Raw genomic sequence first — 18,526 nt, forward strand, 5'->3', positions numbered from 1 at the left:
TAGACTACCTAACCCTAAATACTCCAGTGTCAATCTGTAAATTTAAATGCATTGCTTTCAAGACAAACTCCTTTAGAGGCTTCCCACTACCTAGAAAAAGTCTAAATACCTTGATGGACAGAGCAAATGTTACCACCCTCCAGGCAAGGGCTACCCCTCAGCTACTCTGAAGGCATTCTGATCCAGCATGCTGAATGCTAGGATCATTGCTCTCGGGCCACACCTCTGTGTCCTTACTAATGTCCTTCTACATGTAATGTGCCCCTTAAACCCCTTTTTCCTCTGTGCACCTCTTGAGGTCAGAGTGATCCCACAGAAACGGTCATTGAAGTCTAGCTGTCTGAGGAAGTTCCCGGCATCCCTGTGTGTGCCTCTTAGAATGAACACTGGACTATCTGCCTATGTGAATTGTGTTTTCTTATGATTTGTGTATTTGGGAGGCTAGAGAAATGACTAGTAGTTAAGAGCAATGGCTGCTCTTCCAGAGGACCCTGATTGGATTCCTAGCACCAGACATACACGTGGTGTGGCGCAAGCACACATGCAGGTGAACCCATACACATAACAGAACATTTAATACTTATTAGATAATAGTTTTAATGATTAATCGTGTGTGTATCTGTATGCCATGTGTGTAGTAGTAGATTAGAGACCAGAGGATCCCCTGGAGCTGGAGTTCCAGGCAATTGTGAGCTGCCTAATGTGGTGCTGGAAATTGAACTCCGGTCCTCTATAAGAGTAACACACACTCTTAGACACTGACCCTTCTCCCCAGCCCTATTGATTTTTATCTCATATGTATAGGTGTTTTGCTCACATGGGTGCCTGTGTGCCCTATGCATGCAGTGCTCAAAGAGGCCAGAAGAGGGCCTCAGACCTCTGGAAATAGAGTAAAAGACCGCTGTGGAGCAGCTGTGTGGATGCTGGGAAATGAATAGGGACCTCTGCAAGAGCAACAAGTGCTCTTAATCACTGAACCATCTCGCCAGCTGCTGTTTATCTTAATTTTTAAGAGGCAATTTGTCATACTACATGTACATGCTCCTAGAACCCAAATAGAAGGCTCAGAGGGGCTTCAATATTTTAAACCTAACCAGGTCATCTTAAAAGACAACTAAGACATACAACCTTGAAAGAGTGGAGAATCGCCTTTTTAAAAAAAACAAAAGGGGCTGGAGAGATGGCTCAGTGGTTAAGAGCATTGCCTGCTCTTCCAAAGGTCCTGAGTTCAATTCCCGGCAACCACATGGTGGCTCACAACCATCTGTAATGAGGTCTGGTGCCCTCTTCTGGCCTGCAGGCATACATGTAGAAAGAATATTGTATACATAATAAATAAATAAATATTTAAAAAAAAAACAAAAGTGTGGAGTCTTTGAAATATACAGAGGTGCTATACTATTTTGGTTCTGTGACCAATTATATTTAATGATGTGTTCAACTATATTTAATTCCTGCTGCCTTTGGATCCAGATGTAGAACTCGCAGTTCCTTCTCCAGTACCAGCCGGGCGGTGGTGGCGCACGCCTTTAATCCCAGCACTCGGGAGAAGCAGGTGAATCTCTAAGTTCGAGGCCAGCCTGGTCTACAGAGTGAATTCCAGGACAGTTACACAGAGAAACCCTGTTTCAAAAAAAAAGAAAGAGAGAAGGAAAGAAAGAAAATAATGGACTACACCCCTGAACTGTAAGCCATCCCCAGTGAAATGTTTTCCTTTATAAGAGCTGCTGTGGTCATGGTGTCTCTTCACAGTAGTAGAAACTCTAAGACACTCTGCCTAAATCAATCAATCAATCAATCAATCAATCAATGCGTAAAATCATCCTGGGGCAGTGGTGGAGCACGCCTTTACTCCCAGCACTCAGGAGGTGGAGGCAGGCGGATCTCTGAATCAAAGGCCTGCCTTGCAAAACCAATAATAATAATAATATTTTTTGGATTGCTCATTTTGAGTTCATAATATAAAATTAACTTTTTAAATTTAAAATTTTAGTAATGTAACAAGTATGCACTTAGAATAATGGAAGTGTGTTATCTTGCTTTATACCTATGTTAAACTGTAAGTCATTCAGCAGCTCTTAAGAACAGAAGGAAAAGTCTAGTTCTGTACTCTACACAGGGTCCCAATTACACTAAAAACTAACATTCTTCCTCTAACTCATATGGGGTTTTGTGGGGTTTTTGTTGTTGCTTTTTAGTTTTGTTTCAAATTGAGACAGGTTCTTACTGTGAAGCCCTGACTATCCTGAAACTTACTACGGCCTCAAACACAAAGATCCATCTGCCTCAGCCTCCCTAGTATGAGGTTCTCATGGGTTGTTTCTACTCAAAATTTAAAGTTACCATTAAGTTATAAATGTGATTGAGTTTTTGGGAAAAAAATAACGAAACTTACAGGGTTCTAAGAACCTGACCACACCTCTGAAGCACCAAAAAGGAAATGAATAACAGTGTTTACTTTCACAAACCACAACTAGAATTGATAAGCATCTCATCCATTTCCCAGAGATGAAAAGCAATACCGGAATTTGGCACAGTGACCTCAATAGAAGGCTAATCTTTAAAACAAAATGGATCCTGCTTGAAAATGTTTTGTGGAGAACTACAAACAAGCTTTCAAGTGGAGGAGGTTGCTCCGTTTGTCTTCAGATTGTCCTGCCCTCTGAGAGAACATCAGATTACAAGACTTACTATTTTGCCAACAAACAAACATGAACTGCTTTCAATGACATTTTATATATACATATACAAAAATCGGGGTAGAGATATCTAATTTCTAACTAAAATTCGGGCATTTTCTCTCAGTTTGTAAAACTCATAGTAATGCAAACATAGATTTTTCAGGCCATTATATAATGATATTATCTCTACAGGTTCTTGATAATATTTTTTTGTTTTCCTGTGGCTTTTTAAAAGACAATTTGACAATACGAGGGCTGGAGAGATGGCTCAGAGGTTAAGAGCATTGTCTGCTCTTCCAAAGGTCCTGAGTTCAGTTCCCAGCAACCACATGGTGGCTCACAACCATCTGTAATGAGGTCTGGTGCCCTCTTCTGGCCTGCAGACATACACACAGACAGAATAATGTATGCATAATAAATAAATAAATAAATATTTAAAAAAAAAAAAAAAAAGAAAGAAAATTTTAAGGTTTGAAAGAACTTTTACCAGACTGGGAGTAGTGGCACATGCCTTTAACCCTAGCACTTGAAGTTCCAGGTCAGCCTGGTCTACATAGTGAGTTCCAGGACAGCCAGAGCTACATAGTGAGACCTTGTCTCAATAAAAATAAAATATATAAAGAAGAAAAAGAAAGAAGGAACTAAGTGCCGCCATTCTGGCTGGGCTAGCTCTGAAAGTTTCAGACTATGACTTACAAGGAAGCGTGTCCCCCAGTGACTGCTCAGCGTCACACTAATAAAACATTATCCCACCAAGGCAGCAGCCTTTCTTACGAGAATTAGCATTCTGTTTTAGCAACCTTATCTGTGGATCTTCACTAAAGGTACTTTCCAAGGCAGTCTTTCTAATAGAAATTGAACCTGATAACTAATTGCTAAGTTTAAGTGGAAAACCTACTTGCTTAAAAGAACAGACAACTGAAAAAAGTAGTAAAAAGAACGATTGGCTGGCAAAAGTGCCTGCTTCCAAGCCTGACCACCGGAGCTCAGTCCAGGCAGGGAGAATCGACTCCTACAAGTTACCCAGACCACCATTTGTGTCCATACGTTGCACACACACAAACAAATGGAATTTAAATCTTTTTTTTTTATCTTATGGACATTGGTGTTTTTCCTGCATGTATGTCCGTGTGAGGGTGTCAGATCCCCTGGAACTGGAGTTACAGACAGCTGTGAGCTACCATGTGGTGCTGAGCATTGAATCTGGGTGCTCTAGAGAAGCAGTCAGTGAGTCATCTCTCTAGCCCTGGAATTGAATTCTTAAATAAAAATAAATACTAAGGAGAGACTACATTCACTTTATATTTTCATGTGCCTTCACTCACTTTCCACCAAAGGAAGAAGCAAGTCCTATCTAATTACTGTTTTTCAGGCTTTCCTCTCAATTCAGCCACAGGTAACTGGACTACACACAGCACTAGGCTCAGATTCTGAGCGAGATTTTTTAAGTGGTTATTTTATGTGTAACAGGAATTGGGGCCTCTTCCCAGGTAATGCTCTGGATACAGAAATGATGGTTGGATAACCTGCAAGGACACTAAAAGCCACACCATTTTTGTACACTTTAAAAGAGTGAGCTTTAGCAAGGCATGACGGCTAGCTTTAGATTCCATCACTGGGGATGCAGAGATAGGGAGTTCAAAGCCAGCCTGGTCTACATAGCAAGTTCCAGGCTAACTAGAGCTACATACTGAGACCCTGTCTAAAATAAAATCTTTTAAAAAGTGAGCTTTAATAAGCATGAATAATGTCTCAAAAAAAAAAAAACCTCCCACAAACAGACAATGTTTTTCTTTTTCTTTTCTTTCTTTTTTTTTTTTCTTCTTTTTCTTTTTGGTTTCGTTTGAGACAGGGTTTCTCTGTGTAGCTCTGGCTGTCCTGGAACTCAGTTATAGACGAGGCTAGCCTTGAATCACACAGATCTGTCTGCCTCTGCTTCCCAAGTTCTGGAAGATCATTTTTTTTTTCCTTTAAAAAAAAAAACATGAAGAAGCCGGGCGGTGGTGGCGCACGCCTTTAATCCCAGCACTCGGGAGGCAGAGGTAGGTGGATCTCTGTGAGTTCGAGACCAGACTGGTCTACAAGAGCTAATTCCAGGACAGGCTCCAAAACCACAGAGAAACCCTGTCTCGAAAAACCAAAAAAAAAAAAACATGAAGAAAGTATGTACATTGCACAACAATAAAACTTATATTATCCATTCAAAGAATTATGATTACACTGTACATGGTAATGAAGCTTAAAATAAAATGTTAGCACCACTGAGGTACAGCAATTCATGTTATTGAGGTACAGTAATTAAAAGGTGAAGTAGTAGAAAGGAACAGACCTAAGTCTGCATACAAGTGACACGACATGATGTGGGATTTCCCTCTGTGTGCTGTGATCACCACTTAATGAATAAAGAAACTGCTTTGGACCTCTCGCAGGACAGAACTTAGCTAGGCGGGGAAAACTAAACTGAATGCCTTGAGAAAGGAGGTGGAGTCAGAGAGAAGCCATGGAGTCGCCACTGGAGACAGATGTGCTGAAACTTTGCTGGTAGGCCATGACCTCATGGTGATGCACAGATTAATGGAGATGGGTTAAATTAAGATGTAAGAGTTAGCCAATAAGAAGCTAGAGCTAATGGGCCAGGTAGTGATTTAAATAATACCATTTCTGTTTAATGATTTCAGGGCTGAACAGTTGGGAACAAACATGCAGCCCCCTCCTTACTACAAACTGGCACCAGCGTGATTGACTAAAATCCCCTTGAAATCTAAGAGGGCTTGGAAAGGAATTCTAAACACAAAAATACAGAGTTTAACACAGCTTCTGGCTGTTTGCTGGCAGCTTGCCACAGCTCCTTTAGGAGAAGTTTCCCTGACTCAGTGGTAGCAGAAAAAAAAAGCCACAGTTTTGAAATGCAGACTTTCTGGGCCGTCCTGCCAGTGTGACCACTGGCTCTTTCAGGAGACCGAGCATTTGGATGGGGTTTGTGAGAAGCGTGATGTGGCTTGCTTGATGGCAATGTGGACCGGCTGTGTGCCTGGAAGTGGGGTGATGTGCATGGCTCTCAGAAGCGGCCAGCAGCTCCACCATGCTGGTCTGGGCAAGGCAAGCAGGCAATAAGTTTTAAAGAAGTGCTTAGCATTTTAAGAAATGCTCCTGGACAGTAAAGAATTACAGATACACAATAGGACAGATTCAGACATAAAAGATCTCTAAATGGGTCACAGTGTTGGATAAATGTATGTAGGCTTGGGAGAGAGAAGAAAAAGAGTACAGAGAATTATAAAAATAAGTAAATGGGGAGGAGGCGGAAATTTTTTCAATAAAAAATAAAAATAAAAAAAGCAAAGGGGCTGGAGAGATGGCTCAGAGGTTAAGAGCACTGACTGCTCTTCCAGAGGTCCTGAGTTCAATTCCCAGCAACCATATGATGGCTCACAACCATCTGTAATGAGATCTGGAGCCCTCTTCTGGTGTGTGGGAAGCAGAATGTTGTACACATAATAAATAAATTAATTTTTAAAAAAAAGCAAAAAAAATAGAAATTTCTTTAGAAACAAAAAAATAAAAAATGGTTTTTTTAAAAAATAAAACAAAGTCTTTAAAGAGACAAAGTACAGACACTCATAGATTAAAAAAGTAAAGATAATAAAATAAATATCAAACTTGTACAAAAATAGAGTAAAAACAAGCCGTAAAGATGGAAATTTCAGAGAGTTTAGATTATGTACATTATTGTGTTATCTTTGAATTTTTTGACTGCAGAGAGACATTTGATTCTGGGACTGCTAAGCTAAGCCAATATATATATTTCAAAGGTATTTTGAATTCAAAATTTGAGTCTAAGGATATGTTGCTTTAGAAAAAAGGTTCTTCTTTTGTTTCCACAGAGGATGAGAACCTGTGGATTGCTTCCAGACTAATAAAGTTTGATGGACCAAGACCCCCTGAAAGATTACCCTGAACACCCCTCAAAAAAATTACTTGGCCCAGCAAACAGTAGGAAGCAGTTTGGAGAATAACTACACCCATATTTCCAAATATTGCTTATAAAAAAAATTTTTACATTTAAAGGGGGATATGCTATAGAGATTTGCATTGGTATAGATCTTGGTTTATTGATACAAATTTAAGGTCAATTTTGTTATACTGTGTACATGTATTTCTGATCTTGATTAAGGTATTGTATTGTGCAGCTCATTTAAAAATGTAATGTATAATTATGAAATATAGGTTAGTAGATAATCATCTATGATAGTCAAGCTTGTACTCATGTTAGTTAGGGTTTCTAGATATATGAGAGATATATTTCAGTTAGATAGGTATTCTTCAAATCTTTCAGAGACCTTCAGAATATGGCATTTAAATATTTTAATAACTTAGGACTTTTCATGATAATGAGACACATCTACTCCTGGCAGTACCAATTACTTCAAGAGGAAGATGGGCATCAAAGAGGCTCCTTATGGGGTTTGCTAGCCATTTGGGCAAGAAACTGCTCTTGCCTGGACTGCTTGACAAACTGGACATGCAGGACCCACCAAGAGATGACTGCTGGACTTGCCTATAGGTAAGATGATCCTTCAGGGTTCCTGCTTCATGAAAGAGTCTGCCATATACTATGGGCCTATAGGCTGAAGATGGATGCCCAACAGTACAGAAGAACTCTGGGTGACTGTCCAGGCAGTGAGATGTCTCTGTCAATTCTAGAGTTTCAAGAAGTAGCTTACAATGCACTTCCTGTTTGCTTAGGTAATATTATATCCTTCTGGAGTTTTTGATGGAGTTGAAGAATTTGTAGATATAGTTTTCCTTAGTTATGATAAAAGATAAAGTAGATATAAATATTGTAACTGTAATTCTTGCTTGATAACTGTTTTTGTTACATGTAATTTTACTATGTTAAAGTTAAAACTTTCCTTTTTATTTAAACAGAAAAGGAGAGGTGATGTGGGAGTCCCTTCTGTATGCTGTGATCACCATTAATGAATAAAGAAACTGCTTTGGACCTATAGCAGGGCAGAACTTAGCTAGGCAGGGAAAACTGAACTGAATGCCTTGAGAAAGGAGGAAGAGTCAGAGAGAAGCCATGGAGCCACCTCTGGGGACAGACACACTGAAACTTTGCTGGTAGGCCATGACCTCGTGGTGATGCACAGATTAATGGAGATGGGTTAAATTAAGATGTAAAAGTTAGCCAATAAGAAGCTAGAGCTAATGGGCCAAGCAGCGATTTAAATAATACAGTTTCTGTGTGGTTATTTCAGGGCTGAACAGTTGGGAACAAACAAGCGGCCCCACCTCCTTACTACAACAACAGAAGCGAAGCGGCACAGTACAGCAAGAGACAAACTAGTTAAAAATGGCTCAGAAATAAATGTTTAACCAGAAAAATTTAAATTAAAAAAGAAAAGGAATCATCAAGCAGGCCGGAGAACCCTGTGAGTGCCAGGCCCTCTAAAGCCAGGTCCTGTGTCTCCTCCACTAGCAGAGCACTCTACTTCCTCCCCCACAACACTGAATACCTGATTTAGGACAATCTTGTCATAAAGGGAAGGTGTGTATGCGTGTGAAGTAAGCACGATCCTAAAACATCCATACAAGAAAGAACAATAAAGAAAGAACTCCGCTATACTAATTCTGGACACCAGCTGCTGTCAATCACCCTCTGTAGGCTGAGACAAGGTTCAGTGAAGACTCATGCCAGCTCCTTCTTTCCCATTCTGCTGCCACTATAATGGGAAAGAAACCAAATGTTACAGCCCCAACTCATTCAGAATTCTCTAACAAAACAAACATTTATTGGGCAGACATTGTGCTAAGAGCCAAAGTTACAGGGCTGAAGACTCAGTCAAGGTCCCTGTAATCCTACAGTTTACAAAAGCGTTAGAGAGGAAGGCAATAAAGGGAAATGCTGGGGGTGGCTTGGAGGCCATTCCTGATAAGAGTGCTCACTTCACACTGAGCGCCTGCCTAATGTCAAGCACTAAGCACCAGAGATAAAAGATAAATGAGACAGAGTCAGTCCAGTCCCTCCTGGCAGACAATATCCAGGGCTAAGAAGGTGAAATTCGAGATATCAGAGTTTTCCAGGCTGAGAAACACTGACCTGAGTTCTCTGGACCGACAGTAGATAGCACCTCAAAGAATCTCAGTTAAGAACTTTCTGGGATCCTCAGTAATATAAATACTAAGTGAGTTAGATTTTTGAAATGTTTTCTTGAAATTCTGTGAAATCAAATTAGAGACATTAAATGAAAACACAGCACATAACTGGAGTTGAGGAGCAGATACCAGAAACTAAGGTGAGAATGAAGAACAATGGAATAAATCATCTTTGAACACCCACAGCTAACTGCAATATCTGGCGCATTATCAATAAATCAATTCTCATAAGAAAAAGAATATCAGGGGACACAGAACTGAGTTAACCACCGAAATATTTTATTACCATTAAGTATAAGTGTTACTGAGATGCCACCGGCTGTTAGCATGAATCAAAGCTGTCTACAGACTTCGTGTGCACCTGTGTGGTAATACACATGTGTTTGTGCACATACCTGCAGGACTAGGTTTTCCCATATCATTCTCCATTTTATCTTTTGAGACAGGTGGCCAAGAGCTCCCAGAAATTCTACCTGTCTACACCCCAGTTTTAGGATCACAGGCAAACTACTATACCTGTTTTTGTGTGTGCTGTGTGTGTGTGTGGGGGGGGGGGGGGTAACTGGGGATCCAAATTCAAGGTTTCATGCTTTAACAACTGGGCCAGTACCGGATTTGTTTTTTTGGGTTTTTTTGTTTTGTTTTGTTGTTTGTTTGAGACAGGGTCTCACTATGTAGCTCTGGCTGTCCTCTAGGACATTATGTAAACTCATTATGTAGAACAGACTAGCCTTGAACTCAAGAGACCTACCTTCCTCTGCCTCCTGAGTGTGGAAGGTGTGCCTCACCATGCCCAGGGAGACTGGCTCTTTCTTTCTAAAAGAACTTGTGAAGAAAGCTCAGAAAGCACCTGCAACATTACTTCTACACCCAGCACAAAGCCAATCACTAAGTAATCAGTTCACTATGAGAAAAACAACAAAATAAAATGAACCCCAATTATTTTTCAACCTTTTCAATAGTTATAATATGCAACTATATTTTAGCTGGTAATACTTTCATTAAAAAATAAAATTAGAAAGCACTTTATTAAATGCCAAAAACAGGGACAGTGAGATGATTCAATGGGGTAAAGGAACTTGCCAGCGATCCTGATGACCTGAGTTAAAACCCTGGAACCAACAAGAGAGAATCAACTACCAAAGTTATCTTCTAAGCTTTACTCATGCATCACGGTATGCACACACAAATAAATAAATGTAAAAAAAATTAATGCTGCAAATACATACTATAAAGAACATATCATCTAAGAGTCAATAATTAAAACATATATTTTAAGAAATATTATTTACATAACTTTATATAATATGATATTCTCTACCATAAATCTAATAACTTTAAAAGCACATAAAACTACCGACAGTGTGCTATAATTCATATTGGGTACATTATGAAATACTGTCTTTTGTACCAGTATATAAAAATTTGAGTCACTGTTAATGGGATTACAAGAAACAGTCATGTTACACTTATGAGAATATTAGAATCCTGACCGCTATAAAAATGACTCCAAGAAAAATGACTTTTTGATATTAATTATAGATTAATACCAACTCTGTCCTGAACACTAAAATCATACACATTTGAAGTGTCTTTTTGCACAGCTTCACTACTGACATAGTAGCCAGTTCAGGTATCTAAAATTCATGTTTGTTTGTCTTTTTGAGACAGTGTCTCAGAGATCTGCCTGTCTCTACTCACCCCTTCCAAGAACTATGATTAAAGGTGTATGACACCATGATCAGCAAATTTAGATGTCTTTAAAATCCAAAGCAAAGCATGGCAGTTCTTCTCCTGTTATGGAAGAGTGCAACTCTTAACAGAAATTCTTGGTAATAGCTACACAAGGTGAAATATACTTTTAATCCCAGTACTGAGGAGGGGAGTCAGAGACAAGTAGATCTCTGTTGAGTTCAAGGTGAGCTAGGGCTGCATAGTAAAACCCTATCTCAGAAAACAAAAACAGGGCTGGAGAGATGGCTCAGAGGTTAAGAGCATTGCCTGCTCTTCCAAAGGTCCTGAGTTCAATTCCCGGCAACCACATGGTGGCTCACAACCATCTGTAATGAGGTCTGGTGTCTGTAATGAGGTCTGGTGTCCTCTTCTGGCCTGCAGGCATACACGCAGACAGAATATTGTATACATAATAAGTAAATAAATAAATATTTAAAAAAAAAAGAAAACAAAAACAATCTTGGTAAAACCGAAGCTCTCAAAGTTCAACTGTTCCTTGCCTCACCTTCCAAGTACAAGAAATGGGGATTATAAGAGTGCACTAGTCCAAAATATATGGACATAAATTCTACATTTAAGACATTTTATTACCAGATCTCTGAGTTCAAGGTCAGCCTGGTCTACAGAACAAATTCCAGGACAGCCCGGTCTATACAGAGAAGCCATATTTTTAAAAAACAAAAAAAGCGCTTTTCTGTTCCGCCTTGCACGTAGTGGGGTCATGGTCAGTGAGACCCAGAAGGGGTTTTGTGCACCTGGGAGGTTGCAGACGGCTGTTTCATGGCTGTCACCATGCCACAAAATGAACATATTGAACATATTGAATTACACCCTAAACGCTATGGATATCATTTGGATTACCATGAGAAAAAGAGAAAGAAAGTTGGGAGGACCATGAACGTTCAAAGAAGGCAAAAAAAAAAAAAGAAAAGAAAAAGAAAAAAGATTGTCCTGAAGGCTAAGCTCCACCATAAGCAGCGCCATGCTGAGAAAATACAAATGAAAAAGACTATAAAGATGCATGAAAATAAAACCAAATAAAAGAATGATGAAAAGACTCCACAAGCAGTACCTGCCGACCTGCTGGACAGAGAGGGGCAATCTAGAGCAAAAGAGCTTTCCAACATGATTGAGCAGAAGCGAAAAGAGAAGGCGGGAAAATGGGAAGTCCCTCTACCCAAAGGAGAAACAGAAGTATCGAAAGTTATTTGAACAGGAAAAAGAAAAAAGAAGGCATGGAAGAGGATGGTTACTAAAGTCTTTGCTGGTGATGGTTTTACAAGAAAACCACCTAAATATGAAAGGCTTATCAGGCCAATGAGTCTGTGTTTCAAAAAAGCCCATGTCACACATCCTGAGTTGAAAGCTACCTTTCGCCTGCCAATACTTGGTGTGAAAAGATCCACAGTTCCCATTATACGCACCTCTCGGTGTAATCACCAAAGTACAGTAATTGAAGCGAATGTGAGCGAACTGGGCCTTGTGACACGGGAGGCTAGGTTATCTGGGGAAAGTATGCCCAAGTTACCAACAATCCTAAAAATGATGGGTACATAAATGCAGCCTTGCTGGTTTGATAGTGACTTCTCCTGAAAACCACACACCCTTAGGAAAACACCATCACTGTGATCTTTCTGAATACTACCAAGCTGCCTACCCATGAGCAGTTATCTAGGAGTATTTATTAAATTGCAAAAAAATAAAAACTTGCCGGGCAGTGGTGGCACACGCCTTTAATCCCAGCACTCGGGAGGCAGAGGCAGGCGGATCTCTGTGAGTTCTAGGCCAGCCTGGTCTACAAGAGCTAGTGCCAGGACAGGCTCCAAAGCTACAGAGAAACCCTGTCTCGAAAAACTAAAAATTAATTAATTAATTTAAAAGAAAATTAAAAAAATAAAAACTGCAGTTTTAAAAGTCATGATATGGAGTTGTAAAAAAAACAAAAACAAAAAACAAAAAAAGCAAAAAAGAAAAAGCCAAAAACATTTTATTGCTCAGAAGTCTATACGCTGTTGTTAATTCCACTGACTAAAAGAATTTTAAGATTGTATACTAAATAAATAAATAAATAAATAAATAAATAAGAATTTTAAGAAACCTGGTAGGTTGGTTCAGTGACTAAAGGGTGGGCACTGGTTGCTCTTGCAGAGGACCAAGGTTCAATTCTCAGCACCTACATGGTGGCTCATAGCCTTCTGCTGACCTCTGCTCTACAGCACCAGGCATGCGTGGTACACAGACACACATGTAGGCAGGGGACCTGTAAAAAAGTGAAAGGCCCGTAGCTGAGCAGCAGAAGCTAAATTCCAGGTCCCATCCCACACCAGAAAACAAAAATGAAGAACTTCAAAACCTTCCATTTTTCAACTCTTTTTGCCCCCAACTTTTCTATTTTAAAACTGGGGGTGGGCATACATGAGTACCAACTTGTGCACGTGGAGATTGGAGGGCTACATGCAGGAGGTGGCGCTGACCCTCCACCATATGGGTTCCCAGTTAAGGGATCAAACTCATGTCTTCTCAGGTTTAGCAGCAAATACCTTTATCCAGTGAGACCTCTCACCAGCCTGTATTCTGGGTTTTAAATAATTACTATTAATTAGCTATTTTCTGTGACAGGTTTTATTAAGTTCAAAAATAGTAAATATTCTGGGGGTAAGACATTTATAACAAAAATCCTCAGGGTGGAAAGACATTTAAAAATCAAATCCCAAGAGATGGCTCAGTGGTTAAGAGCTCATTGCCCTGTTGACCAGGTGGTGGCAGCGCATGCCTTTAATCCCAGCGCTCGAGAGGCAGAGGCAGGTGGATCGCTGTAAGTTCGAGGCCAGCCTGGTCTACAAGAGCTAGTTCCAGGACAGGCTCCAAAGCTACAGAGAAACCCTGTTTCGAAAAACTAACTAACTAACTAACTAACTAACTAAATAAATAAATAAATAAGAGCTTATTGCCCTGTTGAAGAGCAGAGTTCAGATTCCAGTACCCTCATCAGGTGACTCACAACTGCCTGTAACTCTAGCTCCAGATGCCCTCTTCTGGCTGACTTGGGTGTCTTTATGCACATATATATTCACACAGACACAGACATTTCTAAAAATCTAGTTTTGGGGGCAGGGTCCAATCCCTAGCTGCTGCCCGTGGTGGTGATATGCGCCTGTAGTCAGAAGTTCAAGGTCAGACATAGCAAGTTTGGGGTTACTTGGACTGGAAACTGTATCTCAAAAGGAAACTCAGTTCTTCCCACCATCTTACAGTTCTACCACTCAGCACTGACTGCTCAGCGCTCACCTAGTAAAACACTGTCCTTCAAGCAACCTCAGGGAACGTTCTCACATGCTCACGGAAATCAAGTTAGTCATGATCTGTGAAGAAATGGGCAAATGGGATGCAACAAAGAAATTGGCCTGGCACGGTGGCACATATGCTTAATCCCAGCACTCAGGACTCAGAGGCAGAGGCAGGCGGATCTCTGTGAGCTCAAAGCCAGCATGGTCTACAGGGAGACACCCTGTCTCAAAAAAAGAAAAACGAAAGAAAAGGAGAGAGATCACATACATAGACATTTAAGCAATCATACCACATGCTAGAATAAAGCTTCAGGTAAACCCAGGGACAAGCAGAATGTCTACTGAATAAAAGCATGTTCTATTAATACTGGTCTTAAAGTCAAGTCACCACAGCCAGTTGGTTCTTAGATTTTCTAAATGCTCATATTTTACTTTCTTTTATACCTTAGATTCTATATGATCCTCAAGTCAAAAAACAATTATGAAGCCAGGTAGTGGTGGCGAACACCTTTAATCCTAGCACTGGGGGGGGGGGGGGGCGAGGTAGGAGGGTCTCTGTGAGTTCAAGGTCAGCCTGGTCTACAGAGTGAGTCCAAGTCAGTCAGGGGTGTTACCCAGAGAAAGTCTGTCTTGAAAAACAAAAACAAACAAAAAAATTATAACAAAAATAATACATTTTAAAGTACTAAGCAATATATAAAACTAACAAATTTTTAATTTCCCATAAAGATGTTTGGGTGTTTTCTCTTGTTTTGTTTTGTTTCACCAGTTTCATCACTTCAGGATTTTAGGTTCAACTATATTCAAATTTCACATCACTTACTTGTTTCATTAGAAAACTAAACATTATTCAGTTAATAGATGCATCATGTTACAATAACAATAGTGGAAGTAAACTTGGACTGGAAAGTTAACTTCTTGCTCATACTTGTACCAACATGAGTTCTCTTGCAGAGCACACCCACCACCCACACAACCTATGCAGAGATGCTGCTCCAACATATTTTAACTTCTTCTAAGGCAACCAAGTGAGTTCACCTCTTCATCCACTAAACATGTGACTAAAGACAGCCTCATCTGTAAGCAGCATTTTTTCTTCCTTCTTTCCTTTCCTTTTTAATGCTGAAAATCAAACCCAAGGCCTCTTTACGTATAGAAAAATACTACTAAGCCATACCCTCAGCCTCTAATACTTTCTTTTTTGGTTTTTCCACATAGGATTTCTCTGTAGCTTTGGAGCCTGCCCTAGCTCTTGTAGACCAGGCTGGTCTTGAACTCACAGAGATACACCTGCCTCTGCCTCCCAAGTGCTGGGATTAAAGGCATGGGCCACCACTGCCCGGCCCAATACTTTATTTCTGTTTTTAAGAAGTATGTAATAACAACTGCATGCCTACTATAGTCTAGGTGCTTTAGCACTTCCAATTTGAAACCCTACAATTTTAAGAAGTAGTCATCTCTATTCAATGACAAGAACATTAATCCTCAGTGGTAAGATAAAATGGTGGTAGGAACTCAGATTTCAACTTTGGCCCTTCACCTCCACTGCCCACCCAATTTAGGAGAGGAGGAAGTTGGAGGGGTGGCTCTGTGGTTGAGAGCACATGCTGCGTAGCCATGAGGATCTGAGTTTAGATCACAGCACCCACATAATAAGCTAGGCATGATCTCACAGATGCACACTTATAACCCCAGTACTGTGGGGGCAGATGCAGAAAGATGTTGGAGGCTTGCTAGCTAACAGCCTAGCAGAAATAGAACGTAAGTTCCAGGTACAGGGAGCCCCTGCTTCAGAGGAAACGGTAAGGAGTGGGAGAGAAGGCCACCCAAAAGCTCTGTGCTTGTGCACACAGGTGCACAGCCACATGTGCACAGACCACGCCCCCAACACACACAGTTCTGCTAAACCGGCTTAAAGCAAACACAACTGCAGAACAACTAATGGAATAAAGGTCAGTTAGATCAAAGCAAATCTTTTACAGTAAAATAGATAGGTAGAACACATTGTCCATGGACATCCTCCTCCACTCAGCTCTGAACAGGGTTTCCCTGTGTACCTTTGCTGTCCTGGAACTGGCTTTGTAGACCAGGCTGGCCTCGAACTCATAGAGATTCACATGCCTCTGCCTCCCAAGTGATGAGATTAAAGGAGTATGCTACCTCCACCCAACCCATGTACGTTTTTAAAATAAGGTGTTATAAATCAAACCCGATTCAAAACATTTCACTTTATTCATTTAATTACATTTATTTACATGTGTGTTGGAGGCTGTAACATGTATGTACCTCAGCACTTATGTAGAAGTCACATGACAACTTGGTGGGAAATACCTTTACCCAACGAGCCATCTGCTTAAGCTTTTCACTGTATAGTCCTTGCTGGCCAGAGCTCATTGTGTAGACCAAACTGCTGGCCTCCAACTCACAGAGCTCTGTCTGCCTCTGCCGCCCAAGTGCTGGAACTAAAAGTGTGCACCACTCTGCCCTGCCAGCATTCCATTTGTTGGCTCATTTGTGTTTACGATGTGCTCTTCCTAAGATGCCCAAGCTGGTCTGACACTACTGTAGTCAAGTGATCCTCCTGTTTCTGACTTCCAAGTGTCTAGAACTCTGGCACCACTTCACTTGGAAGCAGACAGAGTTCCAGGACAGCCAGGGATACACAAAGAAACCCTGTCATCATCAATCAATCTATCAACCAACCAATCAAAAAAAAAAAGCTGGGTGGTGGCAGCTCATGCCTTTAATTCTAGAGGCAGGAGGATCTCTGAGCTCAAAGCCAGAACTGGTCTATAGGACCACCAGGGCTACACAGAGAAACCCCGTTGTGAAAACAAAGTAAATAAATAAATAAAAGTAAAGCCAGCCAATTGGTCTACTTATCTGAATTCGTTTCTATGGACATAAAAAGGCTGGCAGTGCTGATGTCATGTTACCAGCCTTAAGGGCAAGTCTTTTAGGCCCTAAATATTGCAATGTTGAAAAGCTGTTAAGACTTCAAATTAAGCCGGGCGGTGGTGGTACACGCCTTTAATCCCAGCACTCGGGAGGCAGAGGCAGGCGGATCTCTGTGAGTTCGAGACCAGCCTGGTCTACAGAGCTAGTTCCAGAACAGGCTCCAAAGCCACAGAGAAACCCTGTCTCGAGGAAAAAAAAAAAAAAAAAACAAAAGACTTCAAATTAAAAGTTCACTAGTTCTAAGATCTGCATCTTGAAAAAGTAAATCGAATGTCATCCTCTTTGAAGAGCTACAGCAAGCATAGTATCAGGCCAAGTAAGTTAAATAACATCCTAAATGCAAGAAATGAATAAATAAAATTTGGTTTACTAAAAACTAATTTGGGGGGACAGGAGAGATGGCTCAGTCACTCTTACAAAGGACTGGGGTTCAAGTCCCAGCAACCATATGGCAGCTCACAATTGTATCACTCCAGTTCTAGGGGACTCAACACCCTCACACAGACATATATGCAGGCAAAACATCAATGCACATAAAAAAGAAAAATAAATAAATTTTGAAAAAATAATGATTTTTGAAGCGGACTGAAATCTAAAAATTTATTCTATATTAAATTAAAGTATTTTTGGTCTGAGGCATCTAGGAAATTTCAAATCTCCCATTCCTGAGTTAAATAAATATTGTGCTTTCAAGTTCATTTTTTAAAAACTGGAGTTATTGCATGAGTATTTATAAAACAACCTAAGAGGGCACATAAAATGAAAACTATAATGTATATAATTCTTTTTCATTTTCCCATTTGCTTTCTCCTCCATGTAAGTCTTAACTAGAATCAGGTCCATATCAACCCCAGCTTGGTGATACACGCTCATAAACCCCAGCACTTGGAAGATGAAGGTAGTATAAACAGGAGTTCAAGGCTAGCCTCCTCCAGGTTGAGGCCAGCCTGTCTCAAAGAGAAAAAACAATCTGGTTCAGTGTAGTAGAGAATGCCCATGCTTAGCAGAGTCAAAAGGATCACTTGTTCAAGGCCTCCCAGTTACACAGGGAGTTCAGTAGAGGCCAGACAGTCTGGGCTACTGGAGACCCCATCTTAAAACAAAACAAACAAAATAAGCCATACCTATAAATTTTAAATAAGCTAAGAATCCTCTTTAGGGAGTCTTTTCAAATTCGAAATCTTGTTCAGATGTACTACAGGAGTAATAACACACATTCAGTAAAAACAGTGCTTTCTAATTCACAAAATTCAAAATACATCTTACTTTTTCATGTTACACTATATAGGTATTATACATGCTACAGTGGTGTTTTAAAGAACTTACTACATTATTTCCTAAGGTTATTAGTAAAAATGAAAATGAAATTGTAAGCTTTTTTTTTTTTTTCAAGAGGGTTTCTCTGTCTAACAGCCCTGGCTGCCCTGGAACTTACTTTGTAGACCGGCTGGCCTTGAACTCACAAAGACGCCTTTGCCTCCCGAGTACTGGGGATTAAAGGCCTGCACCACCACGGCCTGGAGACCCTGTAAGCTTTTACAAAGTACAAGGTAGGAAGGACTGTCCAGGCAGTTCAGGGGTCAGAGACATGCCTGGACAGCTGACTTCCTGAGTTTGATCCCTGGAACTCAGAGTGAAAGGAAATATACCTGCACACACACACACGCACACACACGCGCGCACACACACACACACACACGCACGCAC

At 40.4% G+C, this 18,526-nt stretch overlaps 1 protein-coding gene and 1 pseudogene across 4 annotated transcripts in view; one reads left to right on the forward strand and one right to left on the reverse strand.

Annotated features, from left to right (window-relative positions):
- Window positions 1–18,526, reverse strand: part of Nsd3 (nuclear receptor binding SET domain protein 3) — a 115,224-nt gene that overhangs the window by 90,250 nt on the left and 6,448 nt on the right. The window lies entirely within an intron of this gene.
- On the forward strand, window positions 11,367–12,151 carry LOC121462362 (annotated as a pseudogene).

The sequence above is a fragment of the Microtus oregoni genome, unplaced genomic scaffold (assembly GCF_018167655.1).
Source record: "Microtus oregoni isolate MIOR12 unplaced genomic scaffold, Mior012 000024F_ref0000369, whole genome shotgun sequence".
NCBI classification, from domain to species: domain Eukaryota; kingdom Metazoa; phylum Chordata; class Mammalia; order Rodentia; family Cricetidae; genus Microtus; species Microtus oregoni.